This window comes from Heteronotia binoei, chromosome 15 (assembly GCF_032191835.1).
Source record: "Heteronotia binoei isolate CCM8104 ecotype False Entrance Well chromosome 15, APGP_CSIRO_Hbin_v1, whole genome shotgun sequence".
Lineage (NCBI taxonomy): Eukaryota > Metazoa > Chordata > Lepidosauria > Squamata > Gekkonidae > Heteronotia > Heteronotia binoei.
The window spans coordinates 50,982,521-50,998,585 of record NC_083237.1 but is presented as its reverse complement, the minus strand read 5'-3'; the positions used below and the strand labels follow the sequence as shown (position 1 = coordinate 50,998,585).

Sequence of the window (16,065 nt, the reverse complement as noted above, 5' to 3'; positions counted from 1 at the left end):
TTTCCCTTCTCAGTCACTGCTTGCTGAAGCAGGGTCAGAATCTCCTGGGGCAATTCACTTATGCTGATGGGATTCCCCGAAGGCTGTGGGAAAGCACCTGGCAAGCTTCTCCAAAACACCCTGTTCTGGTATGCGTCTGAATGCTCTGCTCTTTGTTTTAACGTGTGGCTTCGTGGTGTCACCAGCCTGGATTGGAAGGAAGTGTAACATGCAAAGCAATAACTGAGCAGCAGTGTCTCTGCCCGTGTGCAGAGTAACCTGGTTCGGAGAGAAGGGTTCCTAGTTGGGAGGTGTGGCTTCCTGTTAGACCTGTACCCCAGTATCCCCCATTTGAGCAATAATGCCTTGTGGCTGGAGACTGTCAGATTAGATTCAACAGGGTGTAGGGGTTACAGTGTCAAAATAGACCCAAGTGGGCAGCCGTGTTGGTCTGAAGCAGTTGAACAAAGTAGGAGTCAAGTGTATCCTTAAGACCAACAAAGTTTTATTCGGGATGTAAACTTTAGTGTGTTCATGCACACTTCTTCAGATGAATCAGGTATAGTGAGCAGAGCTGCATATAGCTGGTAGGCAGTGGTTTAGAATGCAAAATGGTACAACTTTAAAATCCAATCACAGAATAGTAAAATTAACAAATTGAGCAAACCTTTGATTTGGGTAGCATGAGCGTGAGAAACCAATAAAACAGTAACATGCCAAAATGTGAGAATGTCTGCTAGTCTATTGTTTATAAGCCTGGGGCAAAATGAAGGCATATATGTACATATATACAACATACATATATTTTGACACACATAGTGTCAAAATAGGATCTGGGAGACCCAGGTTTGAATACCTGCTGGGCCATGAAAGCCGTAGTTTCAGGATGGTCAAAAGGAAATCTTACTTTACTCACTGCCAGAGGATGTCGTGAATAAACATCTTTAAAAGGGGATTAGATAGATTCATGGAGGATAAGTTTATCAATGGCTACTAGCCACATTCAGAGGCAGTCAAACTCTGAATTCCAGAGCCAGAAGGCAACATCAGGGAAAGGCCTCAGCCTCTGTGCCCTGTTGTTGGCCCTCCAGAGGAACTGGTTGGCCACTGTGTGAGACAGGATGATGGACTAGATGACTCACCAAGATTCTTCTGATGTTCTTGCTGGGTGACCTTGGCCCATTCACATACAGTCAGCCTAACCTACCTCACAGGATTGTTGTTAGGATAAAATGGCAAAGGGAACTTTGGATCCCTGTTAAGCAGAAAGTGGGGGCATTGTAAAGGAAGTCAACGCTGTGCACTCACTTCAGAGTAGTTTCCACTGCATTAAGTGAGACTTCCCCTTGAATAAACACGCATAGGAATGGGCTTTAATGGAAGCAGTTGTATTGGTTCTTATTCCATTAAAAGCTTTCAGATTTGATCTGGGAATCCTTGGGGGTTTTTAGTGATTGATAAAGTAGCGTCCCCCCCACCGGACAGTCCCTCCTGCTTAGAAGAATGACTTTGCTAATGAGGTACGGGGATTATATATTGAACCCTGCCCTTCATCACAAAGTCAGTTTCACATTACAGTTCGGTGGGGGGGGGGGAGCAATTCTTAAATTACTAAAGTAATAACAAGAAGAAGCCACATGGTTAGTAACAGCCACGGTGTTTATATGGACATGAAAAGTACTATCGTTGAAAGGGTGCTGTATTCCAGAAATACAGAGGTGCGTAAGCCTATACGTGAGTGCAATATTGCAAGGAAAAGAAAGTTTTAAAATAGGGTTGCCAAGTCCAATTCAAGAAATATCTGGGGACTTTGGGGGGTGGAGCCAGGAGACTTTGGGGGTGGAGCCAGGAGCAAGGTTGTGACAAGCACAATTGAACTCCAAGGGAGTTCTGGCCATCACATTTCAAGGGACTGAACACCTTTTAAATGCCTTCCTTCCATAGGAAATAATGAATAATGATAGGGGCACCTTCTTTTGGGGCTCATAGAATTGGACCCCCTGGTCCAATCTTTTTGAAACTTGGGAGGTATTTTGGGGAGAGGCACTAGATGCTATACTGAAAATTTGGTGCCTCTATCTCAAAAAACAGCCCCCCCGAGCCCCCGATACCTATGGATCAATTACCCATCATTCTCTATGGGAATCGTTCATGGAGGTGCATGATGGCTCTGGGGGAGGGGCTTCCCCGCCGGCCAGCTGGCTGGGGGAGGGGGGAAGCCTGTAAAACCGGGGGATCCCCCTCTGGGACCTGGGGATTGGGAAGCCTATTTTAAAACCAACGTGATAGTTAAACTTTATCAAGTAAATCCCATGAGGTAAATAGTTGTTTACATTGCTTATCCATTAGACTGACAACAAATCCTTCAGCTACCTGTTTCCCAAAGGTGTTATCTTCCTGACGCTGCTTCAGCAGGTGCTTTCTCCTAAAGGTGTTGCCTTCCTGGAGGTGACCCCCTGACCTTCCTTCTGGTGCTGCTTTCTTGGAGGAGTTTTGCCTTTGCTGTTCCCAGACTTTTTTTTTTTTACACATTGCATTCAGTTTTATTTATACAAAATCCCTCGAGTGAAAAACAAAAGTAAGAGGAAAAGCTGTCGATCAGATTCCAAGCAAGTCAGTCCCTTTCCTCATCCAAAGGCAAGCAGCTTACTTGGCATTGTTTGCTTGCATTTCCCCCCCCAGCCCTTTCTTGTTATATTTTTTCGCAAAGTGCATGTTCCTCGGGAACTTGGGATCGACCCCCTTCAGAGATTCATATCGTTGTGACCTGGGTTTCTTAATGCTATACCTATGGGACCGCATCTCCCCATATATGCCCCGGAGATCATTATGATCTGGCACACAACATCTGGTGACTGTCCTTGGCCCAAAGGACGTCCATCTTGCCTCAACTAGGGCCGGGGCCTTTTCGGCCTTGGCCCCAGCCTGGTGGAATCAGCTCCCCTTGGAGATCTGGGCCCTCGCTGAATTGTTACCTTTTCATAGGGCCTGTAAAACGGAACTATTTCGCCAGGCCTTTAGTTGAGGCAGCCGGTATCCTACTCTATCGGGTGTTCCATTCCATCACCCAGCCCTATGCTGCGGGTACCATCTCTACTGTAATATTAAACTACCTCTTTACTGTGTCAGATCCTTAATCTATATAACATGTGCCCAACTGAGCCACCACCTATAACTGTTTATGATTAAATTGTATTATTTTATTGATATGTTTTAATTGTTATTTATACTGTTTTTATAATGTTGTCCACCCTGAGCCCTTTCTGGGATAGGGCGGAATATAAATAGTTTAAATAAATAAATAAATAATTTCACTGCCATTTGCCAGACTGGCTGTGAGTGGTGTGGTTCTGGGACTTGGCCATAGCTTTAACCTCCACCGCCACTTGGACTACAACCAGAAGAAGATGATTCCCATACTAGGCTTCCCAACCCTCCCGCCCTGGCGGGGGACCGCAGGATTTCCAGCCTCTTCCCCCGCTCCCCAAAAAAACGGAAGCGGGGGGAGGGGGGAAACAGCGCCAAGGAGCATGGCAAGCTGCCCCATCCCGGAGTGGGTGAGGCCGCCATGCCTCTGCCGCCTCCTCCCCGCCCACCGCAGCTTCTCCTCCGAGATGGGCCCAGGCTGAGCCCATCTCGGAGGAGCAGCCAAGAGGCGGCAGCAGCACAGGCAAAACCAGCGAGGCAAAACCCGAGAAGGGGAGGGCGGAGGCAGGCCAGGAGCATGGCGAGCCGCGAATCCGGGCCCTTCTAGCACCTGGACTTGCGGCTCGCCATGCCCCCGGCCCGCCTCCACCCCCCCTCCGAATCCACCCCAGAGGCGGAGCAGACGAGGCTGCTGTGCTGCTGCCGCCCCCCCCCCCCCCCGCCCCACCGCAGCTGCTCCTCCGAGATGGGCTCAGGCTAAGCCCATCTCGGAGGAGCAGCTGCGGTGGGGCGGGGGGGGGGGGCGGCAGCTGCGTAGTGGCGTCGCCCGCTCCGAGACGGGGCGGCTTGCCACGCTCCCCGGCGCCGTTTCCCCCCTCCCCCTAGCTCCACCCCAGTGTCTCCTGGCTCCACCCCCAAAGTCCCCAGATATTTCTGGGATTGGACTTGGCAACCCTATCCCATACTCTTAATGTTACCTTCCTTTTGGACAACCTAAGGCTGGAGGTGTAGCTCATTATAGAACGGCTAACCTCCCACATCAATGTAGAGGTGCTATTTTATGGCTAGGAAGAGAGAACTGTATGGTGTAGTGATCAGAGTGCTGACCTAAGATCCGGGTCCTGAGCTCGGATTGGAGACTGGCAAGGTGAGAATAAGGATGTGAAGCCTCCAGGTGGGACCTGGGGAACCCCAGAATTACAACTCGTCTCCAGACTACAGAGAGCAGTTCCCCTGGAGCAAATGGATACTTTGGAGGGTGGACTCTATAGCTAGACCTGGAGATTGGCAACTACTGAATTTTTCCCTCATTCACCGTAATTTTATTCCATGACTTTTAAATGAAATGCTAAAAAAAAATTGGGATGGGGATTGAGTAGGAAAGAGATGAACCACCACAAGGTGGGCAAAAGAATTCTGAAGTTTTCTTTGTGCCTACTTTTGGTACATTGCAAACCCAAATGTATAGGATAATTGCTGGTTTAGCAAGAGAAAATCTGAAGCTGTGAATGTATCGCTTAGATACTGATTTAGCACCATGCTGAGGTTTGGGGAAGATCTTCCTCCTCCTCATTTATAATCCATCTTTCTCATTGAGGTTCAAGTTGGATTACAAAGTATGAAAAGCAATTCAATCAGAAAGCAAGGACCACCAGCTCTGACCTGAATAGCCCAGGCAAGCCTTGTCAGACCTCGGAAGTTAAGCAGGGCCAACTCTGGCAGATGCTTGGATGGGAGACCTCCAAAGAATACTAGGGTCGGGAGGCAGAGGCAGGCTATCAAGCCACTTCTCTGAAAGTCCTCCATGCCCCACTAGGAATCACCAGAGGTTGCCATGACTTCCAGACATATGTGCACACGCACACACACAAATGGAAAGAAGGAACACTAATCAACAGTGCAAGAGGACTACGATTAAAGGGAGTCCCCTGTGCAAGCACCAGTCCTTTCCAACTCTGGGGTGACGTCGTATCATAACGTTTTCATCGCAAACGGGGTGGTTTGCCATTGCCTTCCCCAGTCATCTACACTTTATCCCCAGCAAGCTGAGGACTCATTTTACTGAGCTCAGAAAGATGGAAGACTAAGATTACAGAACTGAAAAACAATGCTAAGAAGACGAAGAAAAACTGTCTATGGCAGTAAATACTGTATGACATGCCATAATGAAGAAAGAGAGTTACAAAGGTAAAGGACATTGCAGTAAAAAGGGAGCTAATATAATAAATGGCAATATACAATACAATAGCCTGAAGAACCATTCTCCTTCATAGAAATGCAGGTCCTATTGGTTAGTGACCTTGGGGAAGTGTGTACACACTTGTTCGAGTCAGCTGGCCCTGTTTGGATCTTTCTGGAAGGGACTGTGCTTGTTGCTATAGCCCAAGGACCCGCAACTTTTTGAGCCTGTGAGCACCTTTCGAATTCTGACACAGGGTGATGGACACCAATCCAAAATGGCTGCTTCCCTCCACAGGCTCCTCCCCCAGTTTTTCAGGAGTTTCCTGGCCCACAGTTGGTAGCCTTATATCTGATGCAAGTGACAGGTGGTTTTGATGGTGGGCAGATGGTTTTGATGGGGGGAGATCCACTTCAAATCTCTGCTCAGCAAGATAGCTTTAATTTCTATCTCCAAGGATGTGTTAAGGAAATAATGGTGTGATGCCTGATACAAAGATGACTGATTTTACTGGAGGTAGTGGAGGTGGCCTCCAGGTCTGACTCAGGAAATATCTGGGGACTTTGGGGGTGGAGCCAGGAGCAAGGTTGTGACAAGCATAATTGAACTCCAAGGGAGTTCTGGCCATCACATTTAAAGGGACTGCATTCCTTTTAAATGTCTTCCTTCCATTGGAATAATGGAGGATAGGGGCACCTTCTTTTGTGGCTCATAGAATTCGATCCCCCCTGGTCCAATCTTTTTGAAACTTGGGGGGGGGGCGGGTTAATGAGAGGCACCAGGTGCTATGCAGAAAATTTGGTGCCTCTACCTTAAAATTCAGCTCCCCCAGAGCCCCAGATACCCGCAGATTGATTCCCCATTTTCTAATGGAGTAGCTAGCAGGTATTTAACACCGCCACCCAACTTTCTGCTAAACCTGAAGCGGGGGTAGGGTCTCCAAACCAGGGGATCCCCTGCCCCAAATTGGGGATTGGCAACCCTACCTCTTTAATAGCCTCCCTGCCCAGTTGGCAGCCTGGAGAAAAAACTATTAGCCGCTTAGAGTAGCCAGGTCTGTGTTGGAAAATACCTGGAGACTTTGGGAGTGGACCCAGGAGAGGGCAGGGTACGGGAAGAGGAGGGGTCTCAGCATGATACAATGGCCTAGAGTCCCCCCTTCAAAGCAGCCATTTTCTCCAGGGGAGCTGATCTCTGCCAGCTGGAGACCAGTTGTAAAAGCGGGAGATCTCCAGGCCTCACCTGGAGGCTGGCAACCCTATTAGCCACTTCAGAAATCTGCAAAGAGGCCAAGTGAGTCTGCCATGGACCACTAGGCCTCACATGGTCATAGGAGAGTATGGGCGGGAGAGAAATTTGAATTCTGCAGCAGAATTTGCATAAGGCTTTTTGACTGATGGTGTGTAAGCAAAGTATTGAGCCTTTGTGCCTGTTGCTAAGCATACGTGAAGCTTTGGAGGGTTTGCTAATGGAGGAAAGGTGAAGGGGATGGAGCTTTCTTTCTCTGCTATGTCTGTGGATCTCTTTCTTTCTTTCTTTCTTTCTTTCTTTCTTTCTTTCTTTCTTTCTTTCTTTCTTTCTTTCTTTCTTTCTTTCTTTCTTTCTTTCTTTCTTTCTCTCTTTCTCTCTTTCTCTCTTTCTCTCTTTCTCTCTTTCTCTCTCTCTTTTTCTCTTTTTCTCTTTTTCTCTTTTCTCTTTTCTCTTTTCTCTTTCTCTCTCTTTCTCTCTCTTTCTCTCTCTTTCTCTCTCTTTCTCTCTCTCTCTTTCTCTCTCTTTCTCTCTCTCTTTCTCTCTCTCTTTCTCTCTCTCTCTTTCTCTCTCTGTCTTTCTCTCTCTCTTTCTCTCTCTCTTTTTCAAACAGAGGGTATAATTGAAAGATTGCCCCAGGCCTCAAACAAGGGAAGGGAAGCTTGAGAGGAAGTCCTCTGTGTAGGCTCAGAGTTTATCCTGAATGTATACATTCAGATATCCCAATCCATCACAGTCTGCTGCTAATGCCTGACATCCAAATTTAAATGGCACACAATGGGAGAAAGCGAACACTATCTCCATTTGAAATTGAGTTTGAAACGCCATTTGGTTACATGTTTAAGCTACACCAGTGTAACACCATAGCATCTGTGCTTGGTTTTTAGACTGGCAGTAGTTAATAGTCAGGGGTGAAACCGTATGCCAGAAAGCAGGGGAAATCTGTGCGGTGCTGGGCGCCAGGGTAAACAAACCTGAGGACTTCATTTGTTGCCAAGGCCTAATCCCGGAACTAACTCTTCAGTGGCAGGATTCATCCTCAGGATTTGTGCAAAGCAGTATTCATACAGATGGGTGTGGCATTTTTCATAGACCCACATAGGGAAATTGGAGGCTTCTAGGCGGAGCTGGAACCCTCTGCATTCATGAGTGGGGGGTTCACCTCATTCAGCTCCCCCCCCCCAGAAGATACTTCTTTGTGATCCTAAACAGAGGATGAGGGGGTGTGGTGTATTTGTCCTGGATGTAACTGAATAAACCCTTTTGTATCTCCTGAGCTAAAACAATAATAGCTTTATAAAGAACTCCCCCCCTCCCTTTTAACAGTTGGGTGTGGTCAGCTTTGAAATTAAAGGGACATAAATAGGAGACGGGTTAGAAAGAGAGGCTTTTGTCTGGCCTTTATGCCTTGACTCAGTTTCTCACACAGTCCTACCCAAATTTGAAAAAAGGGGATTACGTTCTCTTCCCCTTCCCCTTTATCTGTCTTTATAGTCTCCACCACAATTAAATCCAGTCAATTCTTTTTGTCCCCAGGTGAGCCCATCTAGTAGCTTCTTTTGATGAGCGAGGATGATGGAGGAGAGGACCTATTTGGGGGGGAGAAAGATTTCTTTATATCTAAAAACTGGCCGCCGCCTGACCCTGGGAACTTGCTCTGTTGATCCACCTTCTGCTCTTGATCAAATTTCTTGTGGTTGTTACAGAATCATCGCAAATATTCCAAGAAGGCGAGGTACTACCACTTTGTTGTTGTTCAGTCGCACAGTCGAGTCCGACTTTTCGTAACCCCATGGACAGTGATGCCAGGCTCTCCTGTCTTCCACAATCCTCTGAAGTCTGCTCAAATTGGTGTTTGTCACATCAGTAACACTATCCAGTCATCTCATCTTTTGCTGTCCCTTTCTTCTTTTGCCTTCTGTCTTTCTTAGCATCAGGATCTTCTCCAGGGAGTGCTCCCTTCTCATTGGGTGGCCAAAGTATTTGAGCTTCAGCATCTGATCTTCCAGGGATCAGTCTGGGTTGATTTCCCTTAGGCCTGACTGATTTGATCTTTTCGCAGTCCGAGGGACTCTCAAGAGTCTTCTCCAGCACCACAGCTCAAAAGCATCTATTCTTCTGCACTTGGCCTTCCTTATGGTCCATCTCTCACAACCATACATTACTACTGGGAATACCATCGCTTTGACTATACGGACTTCTGTTGGCAGGGTGATGTCGCTACTTTTTATTAAACTGCCCAGGTTCGCCATAGCTGTCCTCCCAAGGAGCAAACGTCTTTTAATTTCATGGCTACAGTCACCATCTGCAGTGATCTTGGATCCCAGAAATGTGAAGTCTGTCACTACTTCCATGTCTTCCCCTTCTATTTGCCAAGGTGTGATAGGGCCAGATGCCATGATCTTAGTTTTTTTTATGTTGAGTTTCAAGCCTACTTTTGTGCTCTCCTCTTTCACCCTCAACAAGAGGTTCTTTAGGTCCTCCTCACTTTCTGCCATTAGAGTAGTGTCATCTGCATATCTGAGGTTGTTGATATTTTTCCCGGCAATCTTAATTCCGGCTTGTGCTTCATCCAGGCCAGCATTCCACATGATGTACTCTGCATAAAATTAAATAAGCAGGGTGACAATATACATCCTTGTCGAACTCCTTTTCCTATTCTAAACCAATCAGTTGCTCCATATCCCATTCTGACAGTTGCCTCTTCACCCTTATATGGGTTTCTCAGGAGACATGTTAGGTGGTCTGGTACTCCCATCTCTTTAAGGACTTGCCACAGTTTGTTGTGATCCACACAATCAAAGGCTTTAGCATAGTCAATGAAGCAGAAATAGACGTTTTTCTGATACTCCCGTGCTTTCTCCATAATCCATCGAATGTTGGCAATTTGATCTCTAGTTCCTCTACCTCTCCAAAACCCAGCTTGAACTTTTGGTAGTTCCCGGTTTACATACTGCTGAAGCCTAGCTTGTAGGATCTTTAACATGACCTTGCTGGCATGTGAAATGAGTGCAATGGTGCGATAGTTTGAACATTCCTTGGCATTACCCCTCTTTGGGATTGGAATATAAACTGATCTTTTCCAATTCTGTGGCCACTGTTGTGTTTTCCAAATTTGTTGACATAATGTGTGCATCACTTTAACAGCATCATCTTTTAGGACTTTGAATAGCTCAACTGGGATACCATCATCTCCGCTCGCTTTGTTGTTAGAAATGCTTTCTAAAACCCATTTGACTTCACACTCCAGGATGTCTGTCTCAAGGTCAGCGATTTCACTGTCATGGTTGTCCGGGACATTGAGATCCTTCTTGTATAATTCTTCTGTGTATTCTTGCCACCTCTTCCTGATCTCTTCTGCTTCTGTTAGGTCCCTACCATTTTTGTCCTTTATCATGACCATCTTTGCCCGAAACGTTCCCTTGATTTCTCCAATTTTCTTGAAGAGATCTCTTGTCCTTCCCATTCTGTTATTTTCCTCCATTGCTTTGCATTGTTCCTTCAGGAAAACCTCCTTACCTCTCCTTGCTGTTCTCTGGAAATCTGCATTCAGTTGGGTGAATCTTTCCTTTTCACCTTTGCCTTTCGCTTTCCTTCTTTCCTCAGCTATTTGTAAAGCCTCATCAGACAGCCACTTTGCTTTCTTGCATTTCTTTTTCTTTGGGATGGTGCTGATTGCTGCCTTCTGTACAATGTCACGAACCTCCGTCCACAGTTCTTCAGGCACTCTGGCTATCAACTCTTGTTCCTTAAACCTATTCTTCACCTCCACTGTATATTCATACAGGACGTGATCAAGGTCAAACCTGAATGGCCTAACGGCTTCCCCATTTTTCTTCAGTTTAAGTCTGAATTTTGCGATGAGTAGCTCATGATCTGAGCCAGTCAGCTCCAGGTCTTGTTTTTGCTGACTGTAAGGAGCTTCTCCATCTTTGACTGCAGAGTATATAATCAATCTGATTTCTGTGTTGCCCATCAGATGAACATGCGTAGAGTCACGTTTTAGGTTGTTGGAAGAGGGTGTTCACTATGACCAGCTTGTTCTCTTGACAAAACTCTATTAGCCTTTGCACGGCTTCATTTTGTTCTCCAAGGCCAAACTTGTCAGTTGTTACCTTTTGACTTCCTACTTTGGCATTTCAGTCCCCTATGATGAGGAGGACATCTTTTTTTGGTGTTAATTCTAGAAGGTGTTGAAGATCTTCATAGAACTGGTCCACTTCAGCCTCTTCTGCATCAGTGGTTGGGGCATAGACTTGGATTACTGTGATATTGAATGGTTTGCCTTGGATACGGACCAAGATCATTCTGTCATTTTTTAGATTGTATCCCATTACTGCCTTCCTCACTCTCTTGTTAACTATAAAGGCCACACCATTTCTTCTACGGTACTCTTGACCACAATAATAGATGTAGTGATCCTCTGAGTTAAATTCACCCATTCCCGTCCATTTTAGTTCACTGATTCCCAAGATGTCGTTGTTCATTTTTGCCGTCTCTTGTTTGACCACATCTAGCTTACCTTGATTCATAGATCTTACATTCCACGTTCCAATGCAGTATTGTTCTTTGCAGCATTGGACTGTTCTTTCATCATCAGACACATTCACTGCTGAGCGTCCTTTTGGCTTTGACCCAACCGCTTCACTCTTTCTGTGGTTACTTGAACGCTCTTCCCCAGTAGCATATTGGGCACCTTCTGACCTGAGGGGCTCATCTTCCAGCACCATATCTTTTAGCCTTTTGTTACTGCTCATGGGGTTTTCTTGGCAAGGATACTGGAGTGGTTTGCCATTTCCTTCTCCAGTGGATCACATTTAGTCTGGGTTCTCAGCTCTGGCTCTACATGGCATAGCCCACAGCCCTGCATGGCATAGCCCATAGCCTCATTGAACCATGCAAGCCCTCTCGCCACAACAAGGCAGCAATCCATGAGAGAGGGTACTATCATAGAGTGTTAGAAAAAGTGGAGCTGCTGCAAAAGAAATAGAAGGTTGGTTTTGTTCGGGGGCGGTGGGAGACCCTAACCAAGCTAGAAGGGGGCTAAGAATGCAGGATAGGTGGAGAAGGTTGAAACTTAGCTAGCTGCATCTTCTGCCTTTGAACTTGCCTCTCTGCCTCAGAGGAGTAGGAACAAACTGTGGTGATGGGAAAGCACTCTGTACATGTTCAGGGAGCACTTAATTTTTACTTCATATATTCCAGAACTTAGCTGTGTAGTGGAAAACAGTTTCTGGGAGCACATCCTAGAAGCAAACCATTGTTTCATTTGTAAAACAAGATGGAGGCCAGTGTTTAAGCTGTGTGGCCACTATACTTGGATGTAGAAGCATTTCCCCATAATTCCAGTAGTTTACAAGTCAGCTGTAGTTAAGTCATTGGCTGGGGAGATCCTTTGCACATGTTCAGAGGTGCTCTGTTAGACCACAGGATCTGAGGCTACATCTCGGGGCAACATTCTGCCTACACTAAAAGCGTTTTGAAAACAGCATATTTAAATAATGGGAAAATATTGGAATATTATTTGATAATTATTAAATAATGGAAAGGTACATAAACAACCGAATTAATAAACTAAGCTGGGGTAAGGGAAGGCAGGTGTAATTATGTTTTCCCCTTTGAAACGGTGATCTTTTTGCATGACTATGGCCCATAATTGCATTACTTTATTATTTGTTCTTGAAAGACAGTATGGTTATAATTTGGAGCCAACATCATTTCAAATTCCCATTCAGCCAGGAGTCACTTCAGCGTGGGCTAACCAAGTGCTTTCTCAGCTCTCCTACCTCACAGGAGTGTTATGATGGATTGAAGAACTTTGGAGACAGAGATGAACTTGGAATGTTGCCCGAACCTCCAAGGAGGAAGGGTGAGACTGAGAGAAATATATGATTGATAGATACCTTAGTCACCAGATTGAGCTTGGTGGCCACTGCTAAGAATGCAATAAACTGTATTTGTGAAATCTCAGTGTAAGGTCGATTCTTCTGGCTTTGTTAAAATAATTTAAAAGTCCTTCCACTTTGCATGAGGAATCAAGCCCAGCTGTTTTGCTGATGTGCAAGAAGAAGGGGGGGGCTGGAGTTTGGGATAGGTATATGAACCTCTAGGTGGGGCCTAGGGATCTCTCAGAGAGATAACCTATAGACTACAGTGGTCAGTTCCCCAGAAAAAAATGGATGCTTAGAAGGGTGAACTGTATGGCATTGTACCCCACTAAGGTCCCTGTTCTCCCCTGGTGCCATCCCCAAATCTTCAAGAGTTTAACAACCTGGAGCTGGCAAGCAACCATACCTTCCCCCATCCAGTGCCGGAGGCCAGGGGGACTTAGCAACCTAGTTTGGGATAGAGTTGCCACCTCTGGGTTGGAAAATACCTGGAGATTTGGGGGTGGAGTCTCAAAAGGGCAGTGTTTAGGGAGGGGAGGGACCTCAACAGGCTTTTCGTGCCACTCTAAACAGCCATTTTCTCCAGGGGAACTGAGCTCTGTCATCTGGAGATCAACTGTAATAGTGGAAACTCTCTAGGTGCCATCCAGGTGGCAACCCTAGTTTGGCAATTTGCACCTGTAGATTCTAAGGCAAGGGTTTCTTCGTGTCAAAGGTGGGGCTTTGGTGCAACAAATGTAGGATTGCCAGCTTTGGCTTGGGAAATACCTGGAGATTTGGGCGGGGGGGGGAGCTTGAGGAGGGCAGAGTTTGGGGAAGGACATCAATAGAGTGCGATGCCGCAGAGCAGGGGTGTTGTGTTGAACATGTGGCCTGGGGGCCGTATCAGGCCCACGGAGGGCTCCTATCAGGCCTGCAAGCAAGTCTGCTTCCTTCACCCTCTCTCTTGCTTCCTTCAGTTATCAGAGATTGTTAAATAAAATATTGCAGGAGTGGTAATCTTTTAAGCAAGTTTTATTTAAAGTTTTTTTTTAATCTTTAATTGTGTTTGTCTGGGTCCTTCATAAAGTTTATGTCTGCACTACCTGGCATTACATTTTATGACACACATGGCCGGGATGGCCCAGCTCAACAAGGTCTCATTTATGTCAGATTTGGCCCTCTTAACAAATGAGTTTGACAACCCTGTGGCATAGAGTCTACCTTCCGAAGTAGGGTTGCCAATCCCCAGGTGGGGGCAGAGGATCCCCCGGTTTGGAGGCCCTCCCCCCGCTTCAGGGTCGTCAGAAAGCGGGGGAGGGGAGGGAAATGTCTGCTGGGAACTCTGTTATTCCCTATGGAGATTTATTCCCATAGAAAATCATGGAGAATAGATCTGCGGGTATCTGGGGCTCTGGGGGGGCTGTTTTTGGGGTAGAGGCACCAAATTTTCAGTAGAGCATCTAGTGCCTCTCCCCAAAATACCCACCAAGTTTCAAAAAGTTTGGACCAGGGGGTCCAATTCTATGAGCCCCAAAAGAAGGTGCCCCTATCCTTTATTATTTCCTATGGAAGGAAGGAATTGAAAAGGTGTGCCGTCCCTTTAAATGTGATGGCCAGAACTCCCTTTGGAGTTCAGTTATGCTTGTCACAGCCTTGATCTTGGCTCCACTCCTAGTGTCTCCTGGCTCCACCCCCAAAGTCTCCTGGCTCCACCCCCAAAGTCCCCAGATATTTCTTGAATTGGACTTGGCAACCCTATTCCGAAGTGGTCATTTTCTTGGGGTAGAGATCAGTGGGAGACCTCTAGCTACCCCCTGGAGGCTGGCAACCCAACTTGAACTCCTGGCATGGCAGATCTCTCGATATGCAAGCTGATAAGGTTTTTCTTTGGTAATCTAACTAACCTCCTTGGGAGAAAAGGCTGCAACGGGCAATTCTTGCCAGATAAGGAAGCCCAACTGGTACAAAGTTCAGCCAGACGCTGTGTACAAAGTTCTACAAAACTCAGTTTTTACAAGTCCACAATGAGCTTGATGGGTGAGTTATTACTACCCTTCTTCCTAGTTAAAGTCCACGTCTAGGCCAGCCCCAGCCAAAGCAGAGAGGAGGCAGGGAATGACCTTATGGCTGTTGCACTGAATGTGGGAAAAGAACAACCTTGAATTCAGTCTGTGGAGCAAACACTTTCGGACGTATATTCCCCCATCCCCTGGCCTAAAGGGTCAATATTGAAATGGAAGCTTGCCACCTTTTGAGCACAACTTTGGATAGGCAACCTTGATCCTGGGTATCATTATTGGGTATAAGATGACATAAAGGGAAAGAAATTGCAGGGGTGGGGAGGAGAGAAAATAGCAGGCTTCAGGGCCTTTTCTGTAGCAAAAGCCTAGCAGGAACTCATTTACATATTAGGCCACACATCCTGGCACCATAGGGTCGGCCAAGTCTGTGTTGGAAAATACCTGGAGACTTTAGAGATGGAGCTGGGAGAGGGTGGGGTTTGGGGAGGGGCCTCAGCATGGTACAATGCAGGTCTAAGTAGACAGTACTAACTTTGGTGGACCGTCGAGGGTCCGATTCAGTAGAAGGCAATTTCATATATTCAAGCTGCAGCTGGTGTAGAAACAAAGACTTCCTCACACCAGTATGATGCATGTTTTGTGTACAAATACCCTTGGCACGTTCAGTTTGAAGACCTTGGGTGGTAAGAAAGGTCTCTCTGCCTGAGACTCTGGAGAGCTGCAGTCAGTGAGAACAGACAAGACTCTGGTAAAGGGACCAAGCGTCTGCCTCAGCAGAAGGAAGCTTCATATATTTTCCCAAGCTGAATTGCAGACTTCCGCAACTGGCAGTATGAGCATTCCAAGCGGCGTGATACCCTTCTAAGTCCACCGAAGTCAATGGACTTAGAAGCATGTCAACTCTGCTTCATTAACTGCTACTGTTATTGGCCTGCTAATGTCATTCAGTCTCTGAAATCACTCCATTTTCCAAAATGTAAGACAGATGGACGCCCGTTATAGCTGTATCTGAAGAAATGAGCAGTGACTCACGAAAGCTCCTGTCCTGTCGCAAATTTTGTTAAATCTTTAAGGTGCCACTGCACTTTTCTTCTGCATGGAAGGAATAGGCTGCAAGCACACACACACCCCTCGCCCGCAAATGTCCACTGATTATTGGAGTGGGTGAGCCAAACTGCATCATGTGTGGGAAAGGGTCTCCTTTCTAGACAATCTGAGCTGGGGGAAAATTTCTTACAATGCCTGGTTGGAGTTGTCTGTCAGCTCTTTTGGCATGAGTGAAACCCAGCACTAGAGAACCGTGCTTTGGGGTTGCAAATCTCGCCTTACTAGTGATGGGAAAAAAGAAGAAAAACTCAAGGACGGGTTTGTGTTCGGAAGAAGGGAAGAATTTTCAAGCAGGGGTTATATGTTGGTTGGGGTCTCCTACATAGTATGAGTATGCTGACATGAATGCTATGAAAGCTTCAGAACAATGCCAGATGGTTATGATTTTACGTCGTTTTACTCCAGGTTCATCAACAATCACTACCACAGGAGGCTTTCACTGATTGGCCTCTTGTGTATTTTGGGTTGCATCCAGGACCCTTTTTGTAGCAGGAACTCCTTTGCATATTAGGCC

General features: G+C 46.3%; 1 pseudogene; it reads right to left on the bottom strand.

The window, feature by feature from the left end:
- Positions 1 to 2,577: 2,577 nt before the first annotated feature.
- LOC132583617 (large ribosomal subunit protein eL29-like) lies at positions 2,578 to 3,344 on the bottom strand (annotated as a pseudogene).
- Positions 3,345 to 16,065: the final 12,721 nt, after the last annotated feature.